This window comes from Rhipicephalus sanguineus, chromosome 3 (assembly GCF_013339695.2).
Source record: "Rhipicephalus sanguineus isolate Rsan-2018 chromosome 3, BIME_Rsan_1.4, whole genome shotgun sequence".
Lineage (NCBI taxonomy): Eukaryota > Metazoa > Arthropoda > Arachnida > Ixodida > Ixodidae > Rhipicephalus > Rhipicephalus sanguineus.
Window position 1 is genome coordinate 189,265,189 of NC_051178.1, and position 16,925 is coordinate 189,282,113.

Genomic DNA, 16,925 nt, shown 5'->3' on the forward strand with positions numbered 1-16,925 from the left:
GAATTGCCGAGAGATAATATAATACCTAGAACACATTACAGCTTGATGCAATTTGTTTTTGCGAGTAACAAAGTGTCGTATATGGCATACATAGTGTCATGCGTGTCGGCAGGATGTTGTCTTGGGGGGGGGGGGTGCAAACCAGTGTTGCATCGCGGTTGGGGGAGGGGGAGAGCTGGCAAGTGCCCCTTTTGCGCCCCCCTGCTGACACCCTTGCACGGTGCTTTACTACCCCTTTCCTCTTTGAAAACTGCCTGTGACACCTTTCACGACTCCACGTGCGGCAGCTACATCACACTACATAACATAATGCAGCTGCTGTTTAATTGTTTGAGAGTGGCGTGGCAGCAGTAGACGATGTGTGTATTCATAGGAAAACCGAAGTGGCATCTGCGGACACGAGCGGCTCAGTGCAGCGGAGAACGATGAGGCACTCGATGCTCGCCAATCGTGCTGAGGCAGCTTCTTCGTCACCATATGAACGTCCGTGCTATACATATTTGTATCAATTTCATCCTGATTATGGACATAATTGTAATCTATTTCAATGTGGATTACGATGTCGCGTAATGAAAGCGACAAGGTGTCGCACACTTGTCAGAACGTGCTCTACAACACGTGTCTGTGCCCTCCTACTTGATCGCTATACCCCACCGGACCGCCACGTTGGTTATTGCGTATACCTAGTCTACCGAGCATCTTGCAACCAAAAAGAAAACAAAAACAACTTCACGCATGCCTATAGATTTGTTTTCGTGCGATTGAAAGGCATAAGGTTTGTAATATACAACAATTTGAAATGAATATGTTTTCTGCAATTACAAAACACGCTCAAATCTCTTGGATCTTTATATTTTCTTTAAAATGCACTGTTCTCAAAGTAGCCATTCCAACTATATCACCAGCTTGTCTAGGTGGCGAAGAAGCAGCTAAAAATGTTTCAGAGATAAAAAAACGTAAGCTGTGCCCAAATAAAACATGCTAATTTTGATAAAAGTTGCTGTTTGCGGCTTATTCAGTTGTGAACTGCTGTGAGGCGGTTCTGGGTAAAAATGTTAAATCTAGTACGTTGCACAATACCATTTAATGGCATTTATTTCAGGAAGTTTAAACAGGTCACTTTTGCTTTTAAGCTAGGAAATATAACCGTATCTGGGGTTTTATGTGCTGTTACGATCGGCATCTGCGCCGAAAAGGAAGCGGCGTCCCCTGTTCTTCGAACCGGGCGCCGAAGTGCTGCTTGCCTGTTGACAGCGGTTCAGGCACTTGTATTGTGTTAGGAATGGGGGTTTTTATGACGATGAAAGCCGGGAGGCTGGCGAGCCGATGTAGCCGAAGATCGTACTTATCGCTGAGAAGCAGGACAAGGAGGCAAAACGTTTATAAAACTGTAACAACGTTTATAGCAGGGCTGGGCAGTATCGCGATACAAGAGTATCGCGATAGTATTTCAGAGATACTTTTGAGTATCTGTATTTCTGTATCGAGATACATTTGAAAAATGTATCTGTATCTCAGTAGTGAAATACATTTACGATGTATCGCCTGTATCGCGATACTATGCAGGACACGGGTATCTCGTTACATTGCTTTTTGTGTCGGAAATGAGTTGAGGCGTGTTTCCAATGGGGGAATGGCGTTTTTTTTTCTTTTTTTGTGCCAAGACAAGCAAAGGCGCGCCGCCGGTCGCCGACAGATAGGGCGGCGATGGTTTCCCCTCAAGCACAGAATGGTCCATGTGGTAAAGCGCGCGACGCCGCAGGCGGCAGAATCGCGGGGGCAGTGTTGTCGGCCTCTGCCGACGAAAGTCGCTGGCTCTCAAGGCCAGTGCAGCACGCCTAATTTTTTTCGGGTGGCAAGCCATTACTTCGCAACCCCCCGCGCGGATACCGCCTTGGAACAGGCTTTAATGCTTCGCGTGCGTTCAGTTATCAAAGCGGCGGCACTTCCAAAAGCAGTTCCCGTAGTCGCGGCGGAAGTAACTAGAAGATGGCTATCTTTGACGCGCTTTCAGCCACCTCTCCAATGTCAGGGTGCGTTCCTAATTGATTACATGCGTGAAACGGTCTTTTGTGGTAGCAGACTGCCCCACCGCCGGAGCCGACTTCGCCTGTTGCGGCTTTCTGAAATGGGTGCTGTTAGCGTCGGTGGTGGTGACAGCTTCATTGAAGCCGACAGGGTCAGACGGCTGAGGATTCCGAATATGGGGACAGACTTCGGATTCTCAACGGTCAGAACAACCCAAGTGAGAGCGGAAGTGTTTCGGTATCTAGATGACCCGAGAAGAGATATCGCCACGCTGCAGGGCAATCCTGCTATGAAGGCGATTTTTATTTACTATAACACGAATTTGTGCTCGCCTTCAGCGGTAGACAGACTTTTTTTTCTTTCGTGAGTCTTGTGCTGAGGCTGAACCGACGCTGTTAGAAGACAGCCTATTTTAGAAGCCTACACAGCAACCTTCTCAGCAAAGTAGATCTTCAAAATAAATGTGTGCTTTTTCTCAATTCACTGGTGTTCATTAGTAATTCGAATGATTTGCTTAAAGTGTGCTATTTCTAGCATAGCTTAGTTTGTTCGCCAAGTATGTCGATTTCGGTGTCCAATCCTTGTTACTGTTGCTGTGAAATAGTGTATTTTTATTGCAATTAATACTTGTAATTATGTCATTATTACTAATTATGTACTTTGTCGACCCCCTCCCCTGCAATGTCTTAATGGCGTTGAGGGTACTGTGATAAATAAATAAATGAACTGAACGTTTCGATGCGCTGTAACTTTAATTACAACATTATGCTGCACTAATAAGTGTCTTTGCGTAGTGAGCATCCTTGAAATAAAAAAAGTATTCCTGTATCTGTATCGCTGTAACTGTATTCCGGAATAGTTTTTTCGCCTTATTGCAAAAGTATCTCCGAAATATCCCGTTACGTTAAAGGCAAATGTATCTCAGTATCTGTATTTTAGGCTTCCAGTTCATGTATTTCGATATCTGTATTCCGGAATACTTTTCCGAGTATCTCTGCCCAGCCCTGGTTTATAGCAGGTAATAGCAGGTTATAGCAGGTTATAGCAGGACAGAGCCTGCCAGCACGACCAAGTCGGCTGGGGCGTCTCTCCCGACAACGGACCAGGCCGGTCTTAAATAAGGTCCCAGTCCATTGTGCTGTGACCCTCCTTTAGGTCGCACATGTTGATACTCCTTCGGGCCGCACATGTTGATACTCCTTCGGGTCGCACATGTTGATACTCCTTCGGGCCGCACATGTTGATACTCCTTCGGGTCGCACATGTTGATACTCCTTCGGGTCGCACGTGTTGACGCTCCTTTTGGTCGCACGTGTTGACACGGCTCGTGGCCGCCTCTTTTGTACTGTTATCCGGTCTGCCATGGTGCAGGTGTTGATCCCTGCTTCCAGGTCGCCGGTGCGGGCCCTTTTCTTGGTCGCAGGGCAGACGCTGACCGCGATGCCGTGAACTTCCAACGAAGTGCACGTGTTTATTCGTTTCCCCGTTCGGTCAGGTGCTCTGGCACAACAAGTGTCCTCCCGAGACGAGGCGAACGAGCGCATCGAGGCACTCTACCGAGACGGGAAGCGAGGCGCCATGCAGTCCGACACACCAAGGTTCGACGGGTCAACCGGAATGGTTTCCTGTCGCGACTTCTTCTTTGGTCACACGCTCGGCTGTCCGAGCGTGGGACCCATCGCCCTACGGCCTTCACATGGCAGGGAAGGTGCCACAGGTGCTGAGTGCTGTGGCCACGCCCCTGTCGAGGACGTTGACCTGGGCGGGTGTGGGCGGACCCTCATTAGTGCTGTGTGTGACGTGATTGGACCGTCCCAATTTGGAGCAATTCCCCTATCTAGGGATCTGGGGAAAGAGACCCTTTAAAACGAGCCCCCGCGGGCTCATTCGAGACGAAATCCTCGTCATGTAGGACGGAATCGTCATGTAGACACGAGATCCGATCGCCATGTAAATAAAACCACGTTAAGTTTCCATGCTGCCTCTGCATCTTCGTCCCGAGTCTCCGGTGCCTGAAAAGGCCGGTCGCAACAGTGCCAAAACCAAGACATGATTATGAGGCACGCCATAGTGAAGGGCTCCGGGAATTTCGACCATCTGGTGTTCTTTAACATGCACTGACATCACACAGCACACGACCCCTACCATTTTGTTTCCATCGAAACGAGACCGCCGCGGACGGGATCGAACCCGCGACCTTCGGGTCAGCAGCCGAGCACCGTAACCGCTACACCACCGCGGCGGACAGTGAAGAAAGAGTAGACGGTTCAAAATGGTACAATGTCGGGTCCCTCTGACGGAGATCACCATGATGAATCTCTGAGCGAGCTGGGTTCTCTTTTCTTGAATTGTGGAATGTGGCAGCCAAATCACTGTACCACCATTTACATTACTTTTGGTCCAGACAAACAAATCATGTGGTGTCGGAATCTGATCACCATATGGCCTCCGTAGACTTGCTCTTGCTGCCAGACGTTTGAGTGGGCCGCCAACATCGTCGCATATGCTTTTGCCATGTGAAGTGGCAAAGAAGTTCCACTCTGCTGGTAGGTTGTGGTCATCCTCGTGGTAGCAAAGGTTCAAAAAGTTATACTTGTTGTGTGTAGCCCTTTGGGGGCCCGGCTTGTCGTCCATCTACTGTCTGATGCCTGGTCCCACAGTGGTCAATACAGACCTAAAACAAGGCTGACAATGCTCGAAACCAGTGGAAATAAGCTAACAAGGTGTAAAATAATATGAACTACAAAACTAATCAAGAATCAATCGCAATAATTTACATAAAATCACGGAAACCACTTCTGTTTTCCAGCACCTACCTGTGACATTGGTTGTGGACATCAAAAATTATTTTTTCGCTTTAAACAAAATTCACAGGAACAATAATTTTCACATAGAAGAGAAGACGTTGGAGCATATAAAGAACTCTCTCTCATATTTTTATCGCGAGGGCCTCAATGCTTAATTTACGAGTGAATCTCCCCCAAAAGTAATTTTTTTTCAACTTTGCAAGCATTTTTCTCAATATACGTTTGTTTACATAAGTTGAAAATATTTTTAGCAGACACTACGTTGACTGGTAAAAGAGCCATAAAGTTTGTGCGGCTGAAACATAGCCGCCGGTTTTACGAAAATTATCTGAATTTGCACGTTTTCTTGCTTCTCTACTAAGCCTATTTAAGCCGGAAAATTAATATATGGTTTTACTTGTGACGTCATGCGAAATAAAAATGACAATAGAATGGTTTAAAACACAATGTGCCATTGTACGCAGTTTCAAGGGTGAATACGCATAATATATTTCCACCCAACTTTTCCTTTTCGCCGGAATATTCAAAGGGCCGTCACGTGACAAGATAATTTTTCTGAACGAAAATACTTTGCTAAAATCACTTTCACGCAGTTATCTTGTAACTCAATATTTTTTCAATGGAATCGCTGGTGGTCGAATTTTGGGCTGGGACGTTTCACTTGGAATGACCCTGCTGTGAAAAGGCATGGCAAATATCAGTCAGTTTATAAGGAAGCCTCTTTGGCACAAGCATGTTGAACACACCTTCAGTTTTAAGGAAGCTGCAGAAAGAAGCAGCAGAAGTAGGTAGAGCGCTGGAATTGGCGCCACTCCCATGAGTTCGGGAAAAATGAGTAATACTCATTTCATTTGAGTTGCTTCTGAGAAATCATTTTCAACAATTTTCACAAATGAGTTGCCTCAATAAAAGTAATCTTACTTTTTGGTCGTGCGACAGAACACAACTGTTCGATGTTTCATTGTGACCACTGCGTCACAGTCGGCTTAAAATATCTGCATTCCTCCGATGTAACCCGATGGCACATGGTCAGTGCCATTGCAAAGAGTGTTTCTCGTTGCTTGATGTACAGCTTCCTGAATAGGAAAGCCACGTGGCCTTGCAAATTATTTTTCAACCTTTTGACCTGCAAATATAGCGACAGCCATGAATGTCAGCCAAGTTGACATTCCGGCTAAGAAATTTTTTGTTTGACAGTAAACCAGACGTTGAAAGAGCATGAAACCAGACTTTACCTCAGTCAGGAACTGAATGTTATGGTTTTAACATTTAATCAGTGTTAAAAGCCACATACAGATGCTTTTTTTTTTTGCAACAGCACTGTTCACTCCACTTGAGCTCATAGTACTGGGAAACTATTGTTCGGCACCCAATAAGTACTTTGATATTATTACTATATGGGGCGCATGATAGTGATTATCCTAATGATTATTGAAGCGCAAGCAAAACATTGGTTCTCTGCAGGCAATGTAAAACTTTCAAATATGTAGTAGTTTCACATTTATCGTGCGGTGGACCAATATGTTGCACTGTGTACTGTTCCTTGAGTAAAATACAGAAAATATTTTGTAGATGTTGAAATCTTGTTCAACTTGCTCATCTTGCTCCAAGATGCTTTTTGCTTCAATATATAGACAATTCTTCTAGTGAACCTGTTCCAATCTGGAAAATTCGCTTCTCTCATAGAGCTGGCTTCAAAGACACTTTCTGCCACTTGCAGCCACGTGTACAAAACTTTCAAATTTTCACATTTTTAGCTGAGACATTGATCATTTCGCTAGAAATATGCCATAGCTAAATGTTGATTAGCTTGAATAGTACAGCGTTGCAGTGTAAAATACAGGTCAAGCAGCATTTCTGGAAAGAAGAGATGGACCACGGCCCGCATGGCATTCTGCGGCATTTTTTACGACATCCATCTTGTGTCAGGTGCATGTTCTTGGGCAACGGCAGAACGACGATGCGCTCGCGAATACGTATGAGTATCCCCACCTTTCCGCCGCGCGGCGTGTGGTATAGTTGATGCCTATCGTTTCGAGGATTTGTCGACCGGTTCTGGTCTTTGCAAGACGATCGTACTGGGCGATGTTGCGTGCTACGATTATCTCGACTAGAGTGTTGTGCAACACTAGCTCGAGAAAGTTTTCTGTGCTAGTATTTATCTGTAATCCGATTGCGCGTCTGTACGCCTTGCGGATGAAACGGTCTAGTTTGGTTCGTTCAGTTGCTTGCCACGTGCTTGAGGTAGGAGACGACGTACGTTATGTGGTTCACAACCAAAGCATATACCAAGCGGATGGTATTGCTTTCCTTCATTTCGCTATGTAGAGTTTGTTATGCGTCTCAGCAACAGGATAGTTTCATCGAACACGCCTGCTATTCTGCGTATCTATAAGTTTCGCTGTTGCGGCCGTTGGCTGACAGGCGCAAGCCCAGTACCCTAATATTGTTAACTTGTGGTATGACGGCTCCGTCCGATGCGACTATGTATACTTTTATTTCTCCGTCTGCGCACTTGGTTGTGGTGCAAGGGCCTCTGGCATTTCGCTTCCATCGAAATGCGGCCGCCGCTGCTAGAAATTAGGGGTGTGCGAATATTCGAAAGTTTCGAATATTCGTCGAATATTACATTCGAAATATTCGTATTCGATTCGAAAATTGTGTATTCGGAAGGTTTCGAATATTCGATAACTTCGAATATTCGAAAAATTCGAATATGCAATTCCATTATCATGCATAAAATAACTCATCCTCCACACTTCTGCTGCGTTCGTATCGCTAAAAACGTTGCCGAGAAGAGCAATTAAGATCGTAAGTACACGGAGGCACGATATCTGCCTGCGACTAGCGCCCCAATACGTATTATTTATTGGTGGTGCATCTCTGACGTTCAGCGCTGTTGCCGATCATGTAACCGTGCATTTGCAATATTATGCGGCCGTAACGTGCCGCACTACCATTCGTTCACTATGCGGGACCACTTCTGAAGAAAGACAGTGACCCATGTGACTGGTGGCGGACTGTAGGTACCTACAGATACCCCAGTCTGGGAAAGCTTTGCCCCATGTACCTCCTTATACCAGCCACTTCTGTTCCAAGCGAGCGTGTCTTTTCAGTGGCAGGGGGGATTGTCTCTTGTCAAAATGTACTTTTGGGCTAGTTGGTTCATAATCGTAGTAGAACAGCGCCGGCGAAAAAACAGACCAGACGAGGAGAAGGACACGTAACACAAGGCGCACTAACAACTGAAAGTTTATTCGCTATCTGCACAGAATAAATACTGCCTTCACATGAATAAACAGAAGAAAGAAGGTTACAAAAGCTATGACACTGTATCACGTGGTCACTCCTACTGTGCGTGCAAAACGGTTCCTGAAAGAAATCTGACATCCTTCTCTGAAAGCAAAACAGAAGGCATGCTGACACAAGATTCCCCGAGCTTTTTAATCTCTAGGGCTTCAACAACCTCCCTTGTTAACCTGTCAGCTGACTTGTACATGACGCCAGTGCTTTCAAATCGAGGTGCGCAACCGCAGTCTCTGCAATGGATACCTAGATGCCCCGATACCACTTTCGTTGTGTTGTACTTGTGCTCTTTTAATCTATCATTTAGGCATCTTCCTGTTTGGCCTATCTATGACGCACCGCAACAGTGCACCGGTGCACTGTTGCGGTGCCTCATACATAGTTTCCAGTTTGGCCTATGTATGACGCACCGCAACAGTGCACCGGTGCACTGTTGCGGTGCGTCATACATAGGCCAAACAGGAAGATGCCTAAATGATAGATTAAAAGAGCACAAGTACAACACAACGAAAGTGGTATCGGGGCATCTAGGTATCCATTGCAGAGACTGCGGTTGCGCACCTCGATTTGAAAGCACTGGCGTCATGTACAAGTCAGCTGACAGGTTAACAAGGGAGGTTGTTGAAGCCCTAGAGATTAAAAAGCTCGGGGAATCTTGTGTCAGCATGCCTTCTGTTTTGCTTTCAGAGAAGGATGTCAGATTTCTTTCAGGAACCGTTTTGCACGCACAGTAGGAGTGACCACGTGATACAGTGTCATAGCTTTTGTAACCTTCTTTCTTCTGTTTATTCATGTGAAGGCAGTATTTATTCTGTGCAGATAGCGAATAAACTTTCAGTTGTTAGTGCGCCTTGTGTTACGTGTCCTTCTCCTCGTCTGGTCTGTTTTTTCGCCGGCGCTGTTCTACTACGGTTGTCTCTGTTACAAGGGAGTGCCTGCTGCCTGATCATGTGGAGCAACTCATATTTCTTCATGATAACATCTAGTCATTACTTTCATTGTGCCGTGATATTTGCTTGTGTTGTGATGTGCATTGTGCTAGCCTGGACATTGTGTTCTGGAGATAGCAGTGTATGTTGTGTTGCCAGTCAGGCTGTTAATGTCTTTTTTTTTTCAAAATAGCTACATGTTAAATAAAATATTGTTACTGTGGAGGCATTTTTCCTTTGATATTCGATATTCGATTCGACATTCGAAGGTGGATATTCGTATTCGATTCGTATTCGAAAAATTTGATATTCGCACACCCCTACTAGAAATTGATCCAGCGACCTCCTGGTCACCAGTGAACCACAAGACCACCATGACGGGTGAAAAACAAAAGCTATGATTGTGTGTGTAGTAATATGTGTAAAAGTTCATATGCTGCTATGGATACATGATATATATACGTAAACATAGATCTGAGTTGGTTATGCCTAGATTTTGCTTCCGCTCGCTCGTTTCACGGAGCGCGAACTTTCATCCCTTCAGTACATACGACAAAGAGTGGGAGTCATACGGAACAACTTTCCAGCACCCATGCGCATCTACATCCTGGTAGTTTCATTCAAATTTATTACTAATCTGCACGGTGTGCGACAATTCATGCGTTTATTATCTGCACCTCCCAGGACGGTTTCCTGGTGATCGTTGCATCACGAAAAAAATGAAACAATGAAAAACATATCGGCGCGAAACCGCTTCTTTAGGTCATTCCTAAATCTGCGCTATAGGCTAGTCGCGATCATGATTCCAACAAAATATGTACTGTCACGTGTGCATATTCTCGATTGATGTCTACTATATAAGCACATCAATGCTAGCGCCCCGTCTGCAGTAAGGCAAGGATCGTGTCCCGCATAACGTCAAGTGATCTCAGACACCGAGCAAACCAGGCGACTAGGTAAGTCGATCCCTCTTGCTTATTACGGGCAGGCACCTAACGGCTGCTGTAAGGTATACCAGAACGTAAGCGACGCATCGCGATCCGTCGATGTTGGATTTACATGAGAAGGTCGATAAAGGACACTACTAAACATCGCTGACCAAAGAATACCCGTTCTAGAAAGGCAATGCGTATGGATAAAAGGTTGTTTGCTGCTTTGAGCCGCAAGTCTGCGTGTGTTCCGAAGGAGATATTTCAGGCCACCTAGGCTTTTTCAGATCAGGCTTTTTTTTCAGTCCAGGCTTTTTATTTTAGCCACCTCACCGAGAAGAGAACTGATGACGGAATTTCTCCTCCAGTGATGTAAAGTTTTTCGTAGCTGAGCTCTGGGTTGCGTTGGTTCGCTGAGGGCGCATTTCCATGGGTGCGAAATGCAAAGAAATCCTGGTGTCCTTAGTATAGTGTGCATTAAAAAAATACTCATGTGGTTAATATAATACAAATTGTTCTCGACTACGGCGTGTATCGTACTGTTGGTTAACTCGTGCCTTTGACCTAAGATTGCATCATATGTACGTTCACTGGTAACTCCTGCGCGGGCGCTCACTTTATGCTTATTAGCAGACCAACTCATGCTATCTCCTGAACTAAGACATGTCGTATGTTTTAGCGCAAAGAAACAAGAGGTCGCAATAGAGACGTGGACACAGCGGGTGTCTTCCGCGTTCTCGTGTTTTTTTTTTGTTTTTTGCGCGCAGACACAAGATATGAAGTACAACTATCCCACCAGTCGATGTTATTTCTTTAAGACGTTCGTTCGCTTTCATCCCTATTATTCGGCAAACGGCGGTGTTCACATCTCGTATCTGGATTACATAGGCACTATTGCTAGAATTACAAAAAAATCCACTTGTTCCTTCGCACACACGTCCGTATATCGTCCTTTGCGGCCAAGGCACCCGTTTTCGACGAATACACGAAATAACTCGGGAAAAATGCTGAAGACTTCATAATATTGCTTGTAACTTATATGTAGCATTGTTGTCCCAACTGTATGCCCTGCGAACGTAACTACGCAGCTTTAGTGGTTTAAAATTGCCCTCGACATGCGCGCGGTGAAATTTATTTTATATATTATTAGTCGCTCAAATATACGATACGCGCATGGGACAGACTATCTCCAGGCATGGCATACCAGTCTGAAAGGGCTTGTGCGCACATTTCCAACTGTCTACGACATCAGACATGTATGTGTAAACTCGCCCTTACTGCGCAACCAGCAGGAAAGAAGGGAGACAGGAAAGAGCGCAGTACGTTTCTTGAAGAAGCCACAGGCTGCTATGGCTTGCGTTCTGCGCTCTTTCGTTTCTCCCTTCTTCTTTCCTGCTGGTTGCGCAGGAAGGGCGAGTTTACAAGTATGAACCAACTAGTCTGCAAAGAAGTTTTGCTGGATCAGACATGTAATGCTATAGTTTAGCCGGTAATACGTCGCACTTCAAAGCTCGATGACGCGATGTCGGTGATGGTGACGTTGCATTAGGCGAGGTTAGCTTGGCATACATAGCCGGCAATTGTTCCATGCCTTTCATGAATTGTAGGGGTGTGTCACCACGTGGTAATCAGCCCCGTGCCTCGCAAGAAAGCAATCAAGTCGTTGCACGGGCCTCTTGATGGCACGAGTTCGATTCCGAGTCATGGTGGCAGCATACAACGGGAACGAAATGCAAAGAAACACCTGTGTACTTAGACTAAAGTTCACATTAAAGAACCCTAGGTGGTCAAAACTCATCCGGAGCACCCCGCTATGGCGTGCGTCGTATTGATATCGTGATTGTGGCACGTAAAACGTCTGATTTAATTAATTTGAGCCGTCAGACTGCGGAAAAATGCAGTTTCACACGTTCTTGAAGGTGCTGCAACGTTGTCCTCGTCCGTATCAAATGGCTTATAGTATCGTTATCCTTTGTCAGGTAATATCTTTATCGTTACTTTTTCTAAACGCGAGCGTGGTCCTCTTGGTGCGACTGCGTCTCGCTGAACTATGGCCATGGGGCAATGAATTGCGAAAGGCTGCAGGGTATCTGTGCTATTTGTGTTTCAGAATTCAACGCTGTGTTTTATGAACGTTCTGCGACATTCATATTTCGTCAGGAGTGGGGGGGTTCTAATGGTAAAGATGAAATACTGTATACTGTAATACTGTATACTGTAATATACTGTAATACTGTAGACTGTATTGCGCCCTTTTTGTCACTCTCAAATTCTATCTTTTCACAGCTGCAACGAAATCTTGACAGCAGTGGGCTCATTTGCTGCAGAGTTAATACATCAGTGCTAGTTTAAAGGGGTCATGAACCACTTTTCCAAGTAATGATCTAATGACCTCAGTATCGGAGTTAACTGCCTCCCGAATCGATTGCCGCAAAAATTTCTCGAATCCGTCAAGAATGAGCCGAGTTACGGGGTTTGGGCGCACGCTCTCAGCGCTTTCTCTCTTTTCTCTTGCCGACGAGCGCACTGGAAGCTAGACAGGGAGGGATGGCACGGGGGTAAGAAGTTACGTCAGCGCGCATCATGAAACGCGATCGCTCTCCCGCTGTGATTCGCATGCGCGAGTGTGGCTACCGTGTAAATTAAACAGACTGAGGAGTGCGGCGTGGGCAAGTGGCGGCACCCCATGGCAAGAAGCGCATCTCATCCGGCTATCGGCCAATAAGCATGCTATATCTCTTGCGACGTAAACTGGCAGATCCGTGACGTCAACGTGCAGACGCCCGGCCCATCGACGTGAGTGAGAACCGGCCTCTGTTTGAAAAGAGGGTGCCTGGGGAAACGGCAACTTCGCGCTCCGCTTGTGGCCTTTACGCGGCGCGTACGACTGTAATATTTGGCAGAGCAGTTCATAGCCGTGTCAGCTTTCCACAGGATGTGTTTTTCAACAAGCCCAAGGGTTGCTTCATGACCCCTTTAAGACTTCCGTAGCTTTTGCCTTTTTTGGCAAGATAAATCCTAGTGGGTGTCTGAACATAAACTTGCGCTCGAACTGTCTGGTTCTCCTTCCTTGTTTTTTGTTTTCTTTTTTTCTGCGCTTCTAAGTGGCATCATAAATCACTGCCGCAGAGTGCGCATAGGTAGCTCTTACCTTTAGACATGCAACATCTCTCGCAGGTTTCCCATCAAGTACCATGAAAACAGCAGCTTTCTGGCTCCTGGTCATCATTCTGGTGATCGGTGAGTGCTTTGATATGCCTACTCGTTGGGCTAAACACAACGGCCACGTGTGCACATGCGTGTGGTGTGGAGTTTCAAAGCTATGGCATCTTAACTCTCATTTACACCGCATTTATATTGCATGTCAGTGCCTGGTCATGATAGCTTTTTTTTTTTTAACAATTGCAAAGCCTTCTTATCATCTTTCTCAGGCTCCAACATTTTTCTTTTTTTCCTCAGGATCTTGGTCCCTCCAATATTACGACAAAAAGGGTACGTAGTATCTTCATGACTTTTCTACTGAGATAACAACCTAGAAAACTTCTCGCACAGGTGATTGCATTTTTTCGGGGCATGCATTTGAGCATCCCATTGACAAACAGGGTATAAACTACCGTCCTAAGATTCTTCCCGAATGCAACTACTCAAATTCGTCATTTCAATAAATTCCGGATCTTTTCTTTTCCAGCTCAATCGGCGCAAGACTTCTACCATGACAACGGTAAATATCTTCCTGAATATATTACCAATCAGTTTATTATATTAAAACCATAACATCCTCCCCCTGCTGTTTTCAGGAGCCGAGTTTGAAAAAAAAAAAGAATGATGCTGACGTTACGTAGTGCTTTCCTCAACATAAAGCTCATAAACTCTGCTTTTCTCATAAGTCCTAAATCTCGTTTTTTTTTCTCCAGAACCATTGTTTGAGGGAAGCGCGGAGGAAGGTATGGACTTTATGACATATATTCCTAACCGTCACGTTCATATATGCTGATTAAAGTAAAATCAATTTTTGTTCCCTCAGAATCGCCGACGGACAAACACCAGGAAGGTATGGACAACGTTCCCAATATTTTCCCGAGACCAGTAAAAAAACTCTAATCCTCTCGTGTTTTTCAGAATACGATTACTACAATTCTTATGACTATCGTGAGGAGAGTACGTACAGCTTTCCTGAAATATTTCTCAAAGACGGCAATTGCAAGTCCTAGTTATCGCAAGCCCTCACCCTGCAACAATTTTTTTTTTTCAGCAGCCACAACTTGCAATTATCAAGACGGATGCGGTATGAACTGTATACCGCGCTTTCCTTACTACAACAGTCTCAGTGTCTCTATCATAAATGCCAGTATCCAAAATCCTGTCTTTATTTTATTTTACAGGGCTACATGTATACAAGCGAGGTAGTAAATGCTTTCTTGAAACTTTCCTGAAGATCACTTTATGCAGGATCGTCATTACAAACGCTACCTTCTTTTTTGTTTTTTTTAATTGCAGAAGCTGCGTCTCCAGAATATGTCTATGGTGAGTATTCACCCGGTCTGATTCACGAAGCAGACAAGCATGACTACATTCTGGATGTCACTACCGCTTCGCCGTCCTCTTAAGTGAGTCCCGTTACAATATGCAAATTATACCACATGGCTTTACCTTTGCTTCGAGTGATTAAATACATACAAACTTCACTTTCACTATTCCGCCTCGCCGCTCATTACAGATGAATATTAATGTTAACTGAGCCCAAGGGTTCGTGGCCGATGCGTAGGCCGGGACTGAGGCTTACACCGAATCAACTTCGCTGGACTTTATGAAGTTCTTTCAGCATTCTGCAAGCACTTCAGCTTTTTTTTCTCTCGACAAAATAATTTATAATCGCAGTCAGCCTTATAGTAACTAGGGCCTCAGCTTCGCAGCTAAATGGGATGTGCAGTTGTTGAACCTGTGGCTAACGGAACGTATTTCCTGCTTTCTTTCCGGAACAGATGACTGCTATCAGCTGACAAGAGAAGATGGACACAAGCGCAGGGTGCTATCATGCCTTCATTCGAAGAGGCCTCATCCACCTGATCATTTCTTTCGTCAGCGTCAGTTGCCCCTGCCACATGAAGAAAGCGTTTTAACCTTTGCCTTACTAAGCGTTCGCGGTGTCTGCAGGTCTTCCTCGTTTTTACATTTCTCTCGTGACTCTATCACCTTCGACGCCTTTCAAACGGAAAGAATAAACAATTTTACATGACCGAAGTATGTGAGTTATGTTGTACCTTCAGTGCATGGCGTTAATTACTCATGGTCGCACAGGAAGAAACGCCCTGTGTTGTTCATATACACAGCCGCGCATTTTCTTTCCGCGTGCATAAAAAATTTCTCTTTTTAACCACCCTCTAAAGTTGCGAAAAGTACGCATGTGTAGTCGATTTCTCTACGCTTCGTCCGTTGTTTCTTGGTGCCGTGTTTCACGTGCATGGTTGCCTTTGAAGTGTTGCTATGGAGTTTGGAAACGTAACACACCCGTGCTGCGTGACATGACATGCTCCAATTCCTAATTTAGTCGGTGAAAATTATCGTGAAGTTCTGCCTTCTTCATACTTGAAAGAGATAGCGCACATAAGAACACGGACAAAAGAAAGAAACGTACACACACTGACGCTACTAACAACAATGGTTTATTTCTTTCACCTGCCGACTAACATACCAATTTTGCGCACGGCGGTCACATGAACACTTTATAAGACCACGCAAACAGTAATGATACAGAACAGAGAAACTTATCTCCACGAGATAGTCTTCTGTCTGATTTTTCTCATAGCTTTGAGACTCACAGAATCACTTTGTAGTGCGGTATGAATATCTAACATCCCTCTCCTCGAACATCTTCAAACATGGATTTCCTGTGGCTGTATCGGACTCGCAAATAAAAGGCTATCGTGCACACCATTCGTGCTTTGCGCGTCTGCCTCATTGTAAATAGGAAGTGCTTCGGTGCACATAAAACAACACCAGGCGGTCTAAGTTAACTCGGAGTTCCCCGAAAGATGTATACCTCCTAACGCACTCTGCACCTTTGTTCGGCCTGTTAAGACTGACCATTTGTTATGACGAAATCCTTAGATGCTCCATCAAACGCTAAAAGTGAACATCAGCGGCGTTAACACACGAGTGATGCAAAAGTCATCACGTCATAACGTCACATCATGCCTTCATCACATGAAATCGTCTCTTGGCTAAAAATGGACCGTTTCCGGAGGCAGTGCAAAACGTCACGTGCAGAGAGCTTTCGGGTGCAGGGGAGGGGGCTCTGTATACAGTTGAGTGAGAAGAAAAAGATGGCTTTCGCCTTCCAATCGTCTTCGGCAAATGCACAAGAGACCGCGTGATTTTAACGCGATAGCGTTAGAGAGCTCGTGTCGCAGAAATTCCGCCGTCGGTGTCGGCACCGTTGGTTGTGAGCGAAAAATCGACCGTGAGCGAAAAATCGAGAAAGAAGCAAATAAAATAAAGAATAAAAATTTCTGTCTTATTGAGGATCGAACCCAGGCCGTTCGCGTGGGCAAGCAGGTGTCCTACCACAAGCCACTAGGTTACTTACAGCTGCTTCAGAAAAAAACACTACATAAATACCATGTAGTGGAAGGCGTCTCCTTAACGCATTTTGTTCGACAGGTGTCACGACGAAAACGAGCCCATTCGGCGATTTGTAGGCGCATTTGGGAGGCCATCAAACTATGTCGAAAAAGGCCGGGATAGTGCAGCCATTGCCGCTAAAAACACACACGAACTTTCAAACAGCTCTAAAAATGGACAACTATGTCCATCTAGCGGAAAACATATCAACAAGCAAACAGCAAACGCTAGATAATGTGCTGCTATCTTTGAGGCATTGTGAGACTCTTCATGGCCTCCGAGATGGCGAGAGCGCGGCGTATATC